General features: G+C 37.7%; 1 pseudogene; it reads right to left on the reverse strand.

Moving 5' to 3' along the window:
* Positions 1 to 9760: 9760 nt before the first annotated feature.
* LOC122733127 lies at positions 9761 to 9858 on the reverse strand (annotated as a pseudogene).
* Positions 9859 to 14399: the final 4541 nt, after the last annotated feature.

Here is a 14399-nt window from a genome sequence, read left to right on the forward strand (position 1 = left end):
ATCTTAAGAGTCTAGAGAGGATCAAACTAGGCAAAAGTCAATACCTACAGAACCATCTTAAGGTTCATATAGTAAAATTCATTTTTATATGTACTCACATCAACCCATTAGAAATAGTCCTTGAGTTTTCAGGAAAGTCTAACAACTGTTAGCTGTTCTTAAATTAGTAGATCCAGTTTCTGAGGAGGAAGATGGCTGGATATCCCTAAACCATATATGAAATGCAGCAAAGACCATAAGAGCTGGACTATTAGGCCTTGAGAGAGTACATAAACCAACCCTCTCACTTTTCAGATTTGACAATTAAGTCTCAAAGAGGTAAACTAACATTCCTGTGGTCACAATGAGAGTAAATGGTTGATCTAGGACTCAAATTCAGGTCCCTTCTCTCCTGGTCCTTATGCTAGGAACTATGATTTTCCCTCAATTTTTGTTTCCTAATTGCTTCTCTATCCTTTGATTATCTTTCAGTTTATCTTCTTTGATACTTGGAATCATGTGATCAGATTGGACACTCTCTACATTGGTTCTGTTCATATATTCTTTGTTTTTCTTGTTTTTTGTTCATATGCTCTTAACTCCCTTCCCTCTCCCCAGATTTTCAGGTTATAATATTTTGTACATGTCTTTCCATAAGTCTACCATAAATGATCAACCTTGTGTACCATATACCTTCCTCAGGCTGTTGTTGTTGTTGTTGTCTTTAGGGGTAGTACTGGGCAGCTAGGTGGTACAATGGATAGAGAACTGGCAGTGAAGTTGACAGGACTTGAGTTCAAATCTCATTTCAAATACTTACGGTGTGACTCTGGGCAAGTCGCTTAGCCCAATTGCCCTAAACATCTGGAACCATTTCCAGTTGTCCTGATTGTATATCATGCCACTGGACCCAGATAGCTCTGGAGGAGAGTGTGAGGTTGGTGACCTTGCATTACTCTCCCTCATTTAAATCCAATTTACTGCAAGTCATGATATTTCCCCCATTCCATGGTCCTCTTTGAGAATGAAAGACAAACAACAACAACACTAACAACAAAAGGGGTAGAACTCATATTTTCCATGTGTTTAAAGCCAATAAGGAATTTTAGGGATAATCTAGTTGATCCCCTTCATTTTATCAATGAGTAAACTGAGGCCCCAAGAGGGGCAGTGACTTGCAGAGTATAAAGATAGCAAGCAATACATGAAGAATCAAACTCAGGTCCTCTAATCATGAGTGTTGTACTGTTAACAAAATGATTAACTGTGAGGAGGGGTAAAGAAGATTAGGAGAGTGATTTTCCCCCAAGGCTATATCTCACAGAGAGAAAATCCTTGCCTTACCACTCCAAGTTGGCAACAAAGGCACAGAGTGGATGGCCAACTGGTTTCTGTGCCACCACCTCCTTCCCTTCACTTTAAAAAGAAAAAAAAGGGCAAGATACCACATGGGTCACTAGGCAAATGGCCAGTTGGTAATTTGGTCTTTCCAGGAAGGGACTTAAGTAAGGGACTAGGAGCAGGTAGGGTGGGAAGTCTGGCTTGGTCCATCACAGACTGGCTTTGAAACACCTTGGTCTCTGATTTTATTTATATTTGCCATCATTTCTAAGCCTTAACCACTGATTTTCCTCACAATAGGCCTTTGGCATACTTGCTACCCCTCCATATCCTTTGCTGTTATAGCATCCCAATAGGAATATTTCTACATATGGAGCCGTGAGGTTAACATTTAATCAATGGTCCCTTCGGTTATGGGCTCAACTGGGAAAGACTAGATTGTGATGTATGGCATATGTCACAAGGATGAGCTTCTGCCAGGGAAAGGAATAATCAGCTTTCTGAGCTTCACTGACACATTCCACTCCTGGGTTTACTATACTCCATGGTGCCACATTTATCCCCCGTCGCGATGCTAATAACAGCTCAGAAAACACTCTGGCAATGACATGGAGATGAAGAGGGGAGCTTTTGTTCCCAAACATGAGACATAGATCCTGTGGCAGGTCGGCCTGTATAGATTAAGGTCAAGAAACTCAACTTCATTACCTAGCTCCTCCACGTCTTTCGTATAGCCCGTGACCACATACACTCCTCAATTCACAAAGAAACTCATCTCTTTGCCACTCCCAGTGTTAGATACTCCATCTTTCAACTCTGGCCATTTTCTCAGCCTGTGCCCTATTTTGGAAATACTTCTCCTCCTCATCTCTGCCTTTTGGCTTCCCTGACTTCTTCCAGTCTTCTAGGAGAAGACTTTTCATATGCAAATGTACCTTTTTTCCCAGTATCTTTACTCTGTTGATTGTTTCCTATTTACACTGTATGTAGCTTGCTTACACACACTTGTTTGCATGTTGTCTCCCCCACTAGAGTGTAAGGTCCTCAGGTGGGGACTGTCTTTTCCCTTCTTTTATATCCTTAGCACTTAGCTCAGTGCCATGGTACCTGGAACCTAGGAGGCATTAATAAATGCTTATTGACTAACTGATTAATACTCTAGCTGGGTATGTGTATATTTATATGTGGGTGAGTATATATGTGTGCATATTTGTATATGTGTGTATGTACATGTATGTACATATATATATTATGGACACATACTCACATGCATGTATATGTATGTGTGTACACAAAGGTATATATGTGGGCAGCCACGAGGTGGTATGGTAGATAGAGCACTGGGCCTGAACTCAGAAAGACTCATTTTCTTGAGTTCAAATCTGGCCTTAGACACTTACTAGCTATGTGACCATGGGCAAGTTACTTTATCCTATTTGCCTCAGTTTCTTCATTTGTAAAGTGAGCTAGAGAAGGAAATGGCAAACTACTCCAGTATCTTTGCCAATAAAGCTCCAGAACGGTGTCACAAAGAGTTGGACACTACTGAGATGACTGAACAACAAAAGTGTGTAGTGTGTACACATATACTCACATCTATAAGTGTGTGCATGTGTACATACGTGTAGGTATATAAGTACATATACATGTATGTGTATATGTATAGCTATATAAATATACATGTATGCATATACGTGTACATACATATACACACATACACATACATGTAAATATGTGTGTATATAAATATATATAAATACACACAGAGGACTCTTAAAGACAGTACAAAATCTCCTTAGATTTCATTGGGGAAGGTGTGAGGAGAGGTGAAGGGGAGTGCTGCTTAATGACAGAGCAAATGAGCTTTGAGGAAGTCAGCTCTTCTACTCTTCACTTATCACCAACACTTCAGTAGAGAGAACAACACAAACACAAAGGTAGGTAATGAACCTATTAATGGGACTCCACTGTATCATGTTAATAGTTTAAAGGGGAAAAAAACCTTCTTAACTCTTGTTTCAGAGTAGAAAGGGTCAAATAAACATAGTTAAAATTGAATTAAAGTCCAAGGGAGGTGAGGAGACAATGAGAAAGTAGCAAGTTGCTCTTGATTGGCTCAGGTCTCCAGGCCCAGATCAGTGACATCCTCAGGGCACTGATAGAACTTGATAACATGCTTAGTAGTGCTTGCTTTTGATGATCTTGGAGAAACTGTGGAGTATGTGAGAGGTTCCTAGAGAATAGAGACAGAGAAGGGTCCTGAACTTTGAAAGGGAGAAGAAGGTAGATTTTGTTAATTATATTCCTGTTAACTTGGCTTTGATTTCTATAATATATAGGTTCTAGAACAGATTATTAAACAGAGAATTTGTGAGTATATAGAAAGGAAAGATGTGGTTAGTAGGAGACAGCAGGAATTCACACCAAATGAACCTCACATTCTATTTGGAAAGTCTTATTAGATTGTTAGTTAGCCAGTCATTCATCAAGCATTTCTTAAGCATGGACTATGTACCAGGTACTTGGTTAAATGATGCTAGATCTGAGGGATGCTGTAGCCATATTATATCTGCACATCAGCAAGCCATTTGACAACATCTTTCATCACATCCTCATGTAAAAGATGGAAAAAATATACCAGATTATAGTAAAATTAGGTGGGTTCAAAATAGGCTAAATAACTATACCCAAGGACAATTAATTAGTAACTAATTTGAAACAGAAAGGACACCTCTAGGGTCCAGGCTTTAAAACTGCTTTCACCCTTGTTGTCTTGTTCAACAATTTTATTAGTAATTTAGATGCTGCCCTAGAAAATAGGTTTATAAGATCTATAAATGATAAAGAATTGTAAGAGTGAGCAAATGTATTGCATGATGGAATCAGGATTCAAAGAATTCTCAACAGATGAGTTGATGGGATGAAATCAACAAGATGAAAGCTAATAATGATAAATATATTCTAGATGGAGATTGAAGCATACTATGTCTATTTTTTGTTTGTTTTTCTTTTTTGAGGCTTTTCCCTTTTGCTCTAATTCTTCTTGCACAGCATGACTAATGTGGAAATATGTTTATGTTTAATGTTATTTTACATATATAATCTATATCAAATTGCTTGCTGTCTTGGGGAGGGGAAAAGGAGGGGAGGGAGAAAAATTTGAAACTAGAAATCTTATAAAAGCAAATGTTGAAAACTATCTCTACATGTAACAAAAATAATAAAATACTTTCATGATTAAAAAACAACAAAAACAAAAACAAAAAAAATGATAAATATAAAGTCCAAGTTCTCATTCCTCCCAAGACCACCATATTAAGAAAGTGGCCAATACATTCATTTTCACCCCTTCATTCCGCCCCTGGCCACACTCCTGACTTTATAGATTTCTTTGTCCATCACTCCCTAATCCTTCTCACCCAGGAAAATGCTTTTGCTACCATACTCCAACATCCTAGCAGATCTCTCAGCCTCTGCAGTCTTTTCATGCCTGAAGATCCTTGGGCCCCTAAGACACCTCATCTGATTGGTCACTTCCTCCTAGAATGTTCATTTTAAGGAAGCATTTCTCAAAGCAGCCACATCCACTCCTTTATTCCTCTCTGGACCCTGTTCCTGATTTTCGGTACTTTTTTTATGCCCTTGGGGGTACTTTCTCTTCCACTGCACCTCCTGCTTTCTGGCTCCTTTTTATATGTTATCTTACATAGTGTAAGCTTTTTTAAGGGCAGGACCTCTTTCTTTCTGCTTATTTTTATATTCCCAGCACTTTCCATAGTGCCTGATACATCATAAGCACTTATATAAGCTTGTTAATATGTTTCCTTGACTCTTAGGTACCAAAAAATGGCTCCCATATTACAGATCTGTTATAAGAGATCTGTTGTTGTTGTTGTTCAGTTATTTTAGTCATGTCCAACTGTCCATGACCCCATTTTGAGGTTTTAGGTAATGAGTAATTTATATAAGAATCACACAAAGGTTTTAATGGGTTCCAAGCTTTGTACTTAAAAATGATGACACCAACTTACCATCAACAAAATGTGTACTTTGGAGTTTTATTTCTCAGTAATGGGGATGGAAAGCATGGATCCATCCACACATTACCTAGCGAATGATAGGCATTTATAAGACAACTGGTCAGAGCTATAAATATTTCCCATGACTGTAATACAGAATAAAGTCAATTTGACTACATGAATACGAACTTATGACCTTGGTCTCATTAACACTGGGCTCTAATGAATCAAACTAACCAATCAGGAGGTAAGGGCAGGGGGAAAATGTTGCTAAATACACTTTCTGATGGAATTTTCTGTACAGTTATTTTACTTGAATTGCTCAGGGACTGACAACTTAGATATGTGAAGAATGATGTTGAATTCATTACTTTCTTTCTTTACTTTTTAGAAGACCAGGTCTCCTTACTTCACCTGTATTGGAAGTAATGATCCTTATCCTATTAGTGATCACTACAGGAGTTTTGACCTGCTCTGTTTCCAACCTGGGTCAGTTTATCCCTTCTTAGGCAACCTCGTGGCCTCATGGCTTCCAGTTTCCAACATATTAATGCTGAAGTTAGTGCAGACAAGTGATTCTATTACCCCTACTGCAGTTCAGTACTCCTCGGGTCAAGAGGTCTGGCAGCCTCAGCTTTCCCTTAGCAGAGATTATAGACATATGCCATGATGTCCAGCACACTATAGTCTTTTGTTTTGTTTTGTTTTGTTTTGCGGGGCAATGGGAGTTAAGTGACTTGCGCAGGGTCACACAGCTAGTAAGTGTCAAAAGTGTCTGAGGCCAGATTTGAACTCAGGTACTCCTGAATCCAGGGCCGATGCTTTATCCACTGCACCACCTAGCTGCCCCACACACTACAGTCTTAATCCTCTCTGCTCTTTAGCTACTGAGACAATAGTTAGCTTACAAGTAAGCTGGCAGCTATAGCTGGGCAACTATACACATAAACATAGATGATAATTTTGGAATCTACTGAGAGGTTGACAAGAATTTGAACAATTAGGCAATGGTTCTTGTACAAAGTAGCTTTTCATCCTAATTCCCTTCTTGTTATGTGCTGAGATGTAATTCAAATGGCACTGAATTTTAGACTAGGAGACAGGGGTTCAAATCCTAACTTTGAAACCTAATACCTGTTTAACCTTGAAAAAGTCACTGAGCTTCAATCTTTGCACCTCAATTTCCTCATCCAAAAAATGGGGATAATTATATTTTACTACTTATTTAACAAAGATTTTAGGAGACTAAAAAGCTATCAAGTGTTGTATATAAATTTTAAAGTCCTTTATAAATGATAGCTATTCAAGGAATTGGAAGTTGAGGGGGTGCCCATCAATTGGGGAATGGCTGGACAAGTTGTGGTATATGAATACAATGGAATACTATTGTGCTGTAAGAAATGATGAGCAGGAAGAGTTCAGAGAAACCTGGAGGGTCTTACGTGAGCTGATGATGAGTGAGATGAGCAGAACCAGAAGAACATTGTACACAGTATCATCAACATTGAGTGTTGACCTACTGTGATGGACTATATTCTTCTCACCAATGCAATGGTACAGAAGAGTTCCAGGGAACTCATGATAGAAGAGGATCTCCAAATCCAAGAAAAAAAAAAAAGAAAGAAAGAACTGTGGAGTATAGATGCTGATTGAACCATATTATTTCTTTTGTTTTGGGTGCTGTTGTTTTTTTTTTTTCTATTTTGAGGTTCTGCATCACTGCTCTGATTCTTTCTCTTGTAACAGGATTAATGCAGAAATAGGATTAATGTTATTATGTGTATATATATATGTGTGTGTATATATATATCTATATGTATATGTATAGATATATATAGATATAACCTATATCAGATTACCTGCTGTCTAGGGGAGGGGGGGAGGGAGGGGAGGGAGGGAGAAAAATCTGAAATTGTAAAGCATGTATAAACAAAAGTTGAGAACTATCTTTACATGTAACGGAAAAAATAAAATATCTCAAAAAAAAAATAAATGATAGCTATTGGGGAAGTTAGGTGGAGCAGTGGATAGAGCACCAGCCCTGAAGTCAAGAGGACCTGAGTTCCAATCTGACCTCAGACACATACCGTGTGACCCTGGGCAAGCCACTTAATCCTGATTGCCTCTCAGAAAATAAATAAACAATAGCTGTTATTATTCTCCTATCACCAGAACCACCATTATTCTAAGCTAGGAACTTTACAATCATCTTGGATTCTCCTTTTTTCCTAGCCTCCCTCTAACCTGTCACCAAATTTAGGATGTTTTTTTCCCTTTGAACCTATTCCCTTCTTAACAGTAGCAAGGTAGAGTGGAAGGAATGGGTCCCAGTGGATAGTGGAAGGAATGGGTCCCAGTGGATAGAACACTGGGCTTGGAGTCAGGAAGATCTGAGTTCAAATCTGAACTTAGATGCTTACTAGCTGTGTGAATATGGGCAAGTGACAACCCCTATTTGCCTCAGTTCTTCATCTATAAAATGGGAGCACAGAGGAGAAAGAAATCACAAACCACTCTAGTGTCTTTGCTTAGAAAATCTCATGGACAAAAAGTCCATAGGGTCATATAGAGTCAGACATGACTAAACAATAACTATAATGGAAAGAGCATTGTACATGACATCAGAAATCTGTTTAAATTTTTGTTCGTATTATTACTAACTGTGTGGCCATGGGTAAGTCCTTTAATCTCTCTAAACCTCAATTTCCCATCTGTAAAATAAAGATGATAATACTTGCACTACTAAACTTCCAGAGGAGCTATGAAGAAAGTGCTTTGTTGCACATAAACTGCTTTATAAATGTTGTTGTTATTATTATTATTATTTGTTGTTGTTGTTCCCACCACTCTAGTCAAATGCCTTCTAGCCTTCCTTTGCAAGTCCAGAGATTTACACATCAAAGATGATTATCATAGAACACTAGAACAAAATGAGTCACTGAACTATTTCTGAGAAAAGTAACTTGGCGACATCCCCACCTTGGCTAGAAATTGAAGGCAAATATCTCCAGGCTTCTAGTCATTCCTAACAGCTTGATGTCTTTGGGCATTCAACTAAAGCAGATCTCCCAAGGTCTTGGAGTGTCTTCCACCAATCAAAGTGAAGGGAAAACCTAGGATGGTAGATTGAGTACACATAAATGGCAACCATAGCATCTTTAAACCTGAGTTTTGTCATTCATAAAATGGGGATAATAAGGATGCCTTCTCTGACTCTAGAACCCATCCTACCCCAAACTCTGCTACTGGACCTGTGATCAAGCCACATACATCTCACAGAAACATTATAGTGAAAAAAGGCCTTAGAGATCATCTAATCTGACTCCATTAATTTTTACAGTTAAGAAAACCAAGGCTCTGAAGGCTTCTAATACTTTAACTAAGGCTCAAGTTCATGCAACTAGTTCATATGGCTTTTGACTGCAAAGGAAATGAAAATCCCCTAATCATTTGTTAGGAGCCTATAATATGGAGGTCACACCTCTCAGGGTTCATAATATGAAAATGAAAAAAAAAATGGCTCAGCTCCAACTTGTCCCTCCAAGTCTCAACTTGAAAATGGAAACACAATTCCTACATGAGTTTATTTAGTGGGAAGCCCTTTGTAAATCTTAAAACATGGAAATTTGAGGTAGTGGTTGTAGTTTTTCCTTGACAAATTCTAGAAAAGGATTAAGCTCCTTGAGATCAGAGGTGGTTTTTAATTTTCTCTTTCTAATTTTGTGCTACAATAATGCCTTACATATAGCAGGTGTTTAATAAGTGCTTGTTAAATTGAATTGGCTGATCACTTTTTACTGAATTATCCAGGAACGGAAGATACTTCAGTGTCGGGAATGGAGTGGGAATTAATTTTCATTGAGACACTCAGGAAGCATAAAATATGACAGATACAAACTCCTTTGGGAGGAGGGTCATGTTCCTAATAGCTAACTAGCCAGCCTGATGATAAGTAATTCTGAAATATGGCCTTCCTTGAATCTGGGCTAAGTGCAAAACATAAAATTCATAGAGTAAAACAGAAACGTGATTCACACTTGGGCACCCAGACAAGTATTTCCTGATGGGCCACCATCCATCCATACCCTCCTCATTATGACATGTGGGTGAAGAAATAGAACTCATTTTTCTCCAAACCATAGTAAAGAGGAACCTTCATTTCCCCTGTGAATGTACTTTAATTCTCAGCCCACCAGGGTTAACTGGTACATTATGGCCTTGAAATCATCCAGGAAGAAGGCCAAATCCAGTACCACTTCCTTCATGAAGTCTCTCTTGATCTCTCAGCTAGAAATGATCTCTCCCTCCCATGATTTAATAGCACTTGGCACATAGGTGCTATAAAAATGTTTAAGTCAAACAAGACAAATTCCCATGCTAGTTACCCCAAATATTCATATCTTGATGTTCATACTGAGTCCAAAAATACAGAGTGCTTCATGAGTTTGCATTATTACACAGGGGTCATGATAATGTATTCTGTATCATTCCAATTTTAGTGCATGTACTCATGAAGCAAGAAACTTTAGATTGCCTCTTTACAATTTCTTTTCTTTAATGTGTGCTCACTTAACACATACCTTTCATTTATCCTTTGTGTGATACTCAAGCTCATTTTTTGGATGCTTTTGTGTTCCATGACTCATACCTGCATAGTACTCCTGATAGAATATTAGTATTGCCTTTGTTTCAGGGAGATTGGAGTGTTCAAAATAATTCAGTAATTTCCCAAAAGCAAACTAACCCTCTCTCTTCCTGTTAAATTCTGATTCCCACTCATTTTCCATTTTTAATGTTTTCCCAAGATACACATGCATGTACACATACAGTATGAATGATCTCTATAGTGTTGTCCATCCAACTACACATCATGGTCTAGACAGTAGACATTCTTCATCTACTTTTTTTTTTCTAGGTAAATGGTTGGGCCAAGCCCTTCTGCATGATTATGGATCTGATTCAGGAGAATCTGCGATGTTCAGTCATGGCAATCATTTTTATGTCAGCTGAAATTAAAGCCGTTTGAAGACTTCACTATCTTAGTGAATACCTCTTCAACTCTGTCTCTGTCCTGGATCTCTTCCATAACAGTGCACACATTCAGTAAACTTATCTCTCTGTTTTAGGTCTTAGCTGATATTAATGATTATCATCAAACAAGTTTATCCCCATGATATTTTTCAAGGAATCTTGAAAAATAGAACATAAATACTCTCCTTCATTTAATGTGGGATTTTGCTTTACCAAATCAAATGCTGCTTTATAACCAATAACCACTTAAGCTAAGTGGGGTCTTGTATACTCAACAACTCTTAGTCAATTGTGTAATGGTCATAGACTACTATATTTTATGCCTTTCTTTGTATCTATGGCACTTAGCAGAATGCCTGACTCAGAGTAAACACTTAATGAATGTTTCTGAACTGACTCACTATATTGCTTGTAAAAGCCTACGTATTCTATTCAAATAACCTCATCATGGATATCTTTGGTGCATGTATAGATTATCTTAATAAAATTGTTTATACAGATGAGAAAGTAAGCCTATGGGACTCTGCTTTTATAATTATAACCTGATTTATATTAATATAAATTTTATATTAACACTGTGACTTATATATGCTTTACATTTTACTAGTAGTAATGAAAAATTGCCAAATATGGACCCAGGACACCCGGGTTTGAATCCTGCCTCTGACATTTATAGTATGACCATGAACAATAAATCGCATTTCTATAAGCCTTGATTTCTTTACCTAAAAGGTTGGAATAATATTACATAATAACAATGTTCATCATAGGACCACTTTAAAGAAAGCACTTTATAAAGCTTAAGGTGTTATATAACTACATCATCATCATTATCTCTTTTGGCAAAAGAATGATTCTTACCTTTGTATCTCTCCTAGCACTTAGAGTGAAGTCAATAAAAAGGCTAGCTTTTTGCGGAAAAATCAACATATCTTTTTATTTTTCTACTTCTGCAGTCAGGTTTGAACTCAGATCTTCCTAGCTCCAGGTCCAGTGCTGAACCACCTAACTTTTTCTTTGGAGTTTGCTCTAGTGTCTTCTTAGCATCCTGACTGACATTGTATTAGTTTAATTCCAAGGCATTGCAGTTCTGCTGTGAGAACAGGAAGGAAGAAAATATTACTAATAACCATAATGATACTATCAGTCTCCACTCAAGTCTTGCACTGCCTGAGAGAAGTATATAGAAGTAGGGGGAACTAAGCTGCGGGGATGATATTGTTCAAGCTAGTTTTTATGCTGTAGGTAAAGAGACAAGTATGTTGACAGGAGGAAGAATAAGAAAGCCACTGGAAACTTCTTCATGGCAGAGAAATGGAGCTTTCAGGAATCTAAATACCTCAGTGATTCTCTCTATATGTCCATCTGTGTAATCCTGAATTAAGCATTTCCCTAAAGGACTGGACTCTAGTATTCTCAGCCATCCAGCAAGCTACCTGAAGTCTCAACTCATATCTAACAACACATTCCAAAGCCTTCTCTATTCTCACAGCTAAATTTGGAAGCCAGAAGTTGTGGGACTAACACACAATTGTCCCTATATAATGGATGGGATTTTTACTCTAAGAAATAAGCTTGAAATATTACATTGTCTTTCTAGGATTTCATTATTATGTATGGAAAGACCAATGAAAAGTGATCTGAAGAGGTTGGTAACAATGGTAAAATTTATGTATTAACTTTCACTCTAAATCCCAGGAAAATGATTTGCTTGATTTCTACTGACTACCAATTGACCCTTGTAGAGTGACCTGACTGTCCTAAATAATATCCTGGGTGACTTGAGAATTTTGCATTCTGCAAAACATTATGCTGCCTTTAATATCCCTGGTTGTCCCATTCATGCAAATGTAATTGAACCCCACCTCTACAACTCATGTAGTACTTTGGGCATTAATTCTGGGTAATGGCATTACTAATGTATTTGTTACAGACACAGATCACATATAGTTCCATTAAAATTTTGGCACATAGCAGACTTTGAGATGAATTGCATATTGCCCATTTTGGCTCCAGTTTTGATCATGAGAACGAATTGTGAATATGCTACTGGGGTGGAGGGGCAAAACCGATAGTTTTAATATTTATTGGGAACCTAGAATTTGCTAGACAAAAGATTACATAATAAGGACTGGCGATTATATAGTACTTTGAAGTTTATAATGAATGTTATACACATATCTCACTTAAGCGTCACAATAACCCTGTGTTGGTAAATACTAATTATTTTATTTCCTGATTTCCCCCATTTTATAGATGAGAAAACTGAGGCTTACAAAGCTCAAGTGTCTTTCCAGTAGTCACACACTCATGGAGGTAAATTTCAAAAACCAGTTTTTGAATCCTCACCTCATCCTCTTTCCATTATGCCATGCTGTAAAGGTGTAAAGGACACCTGATCAATCACTCCTATTTGGAACTCTGCCAATGTCACAAGTAACAAGGTCAGCTCAATTCCTGCTTTGGGGGGAAATGAGAAATAATAGGCAGACATTTCAAAGAGGAAAACAGAATTAATTTAAGGAAAGCTTTCCTCACAATTAGATCTAACATAAAGTGGAATGGGCACTCTTGGGTCCCATTGATATCTCTTTCATCTTTAAGCAAAAACTAGATGATGTTGAGTATGTTGAGAGGAGAGGCTTGTTCTGGGTTGAGTTAGACTAGCTGGCCTCTGGGGTCCCTTCCAGTTGTGTAAGTCTGACAGTTCTTTCTTTTTAGTACTGAAAAGTGATATCATAGAGTTTTCTTGTTGCAGAGGATAGAAAGACTCTGATTGTCCTATTTCTGAGGATGGTAGAGTAGGCATAGCACTGCACAAGGAATAGGCCAAGATTTAAATCTTGTCTTAACAACAACACTTGAGCCTTAGTTTTCTCAACTTAATATAAGTATGATAATACAAATTCTGCCTATTTCTTGGCTTTTTGTATAATTATTACAATTAGCTGGGTCACAAAGCAATTATCATTTTCATCATCTTGACCTTATGTGCTAGGAAAGCATCTAATAGAGGTCTGACATAGACACATCCCTGGCCGAGAACTTTATTATTATTCATTCAGACAAAAATATTTACTGTCTTTTAAAAAATTGCTTTCCTGAGTGATTTTCAATTTAAGCTGCAGATACTATAAGAACCATTCTTATTCTTCAGGGGCTTATAATCTATTAGAGGCAATAAAACACTTCTGTGAATGAGAAGACTGTGGGTTTTAAATCCCATAAAAGGGGGAACAAACAAGACGGCCTAGAATTTCAGTGAAGGCTCTGCCTGGTTCCAACTTGGGGTGGGATGGGGAGGATAAGGAAAAGCTTTATGGAGAAGGGAGCATTAGTGCTAGGCCTTGGAGGGAGGGTGTAAGATTGCCATAAAAAAATAAGCTGGCAGGGTGAGTATTCTAAGTAATGAACAGTGGAAGCAAAGAAATAGTGATAGTGAAGAACAAGAAATGTCCAGGAAGTATTGAAAAATTGAGTTTTGACTCTAGAGTAGGTTCTTTGCAGAGAAATACTCCATAGTAATGGATATTAAATTGCTAGCCTTCCCAATGGGTGGGGGAGAAACTGGAGGGAGGGAGAGAATTGGGATTCAATTAAAAATGCTAAAAAGATATAAATATATTTTTGAAACATTTTAAAAGAGATGCTTTGTAGGAATGATCCCACTCTATCATCTTCAACCATCCCAAGTCTCCAAATATCAAGTAGCATATAAGGCTGGAAATACTCATGGACAGCATGTTTGAATGACTCCCTGAGGTTTGTTGTAAATGTGTTTGCAGGAGGAGGGGGAAGAGGGGTGTATTGTAATCAGGATGGTTGACACCTCTTTCTTTAAAGATTAGTTGCAAAATTTATTTTCACTATTCTTTTTAAATCTCTATATTCCAAGCATTCATGGTATGGTTTGCAGTGCCAAGACAGCTTGGCTGAGATTTTAGGAATAAAAAGTAATTAGTTAGAAGACATAAACTTGTAGGACACTCAGGCCTAATCATCTGCCCAGGGCTACTGTTGTGCAATCGA

Source organism: Dromiciops gliroides, chromosome 6 (assembly GCF_019393635.1).
Source record: "Dromiciops gliroides isolate mDroGli1 chromosome 6, mDroGli1.pri, whole genome shotgun sequence".
NCBI classification, from domain to species: domain Eukaryota; kingdom Metazoa; phylum Chordata; class Mammalia; order Microbiotheria; family Microbiotheriidae; genus Dromiciops; species Dromiciops gliroides.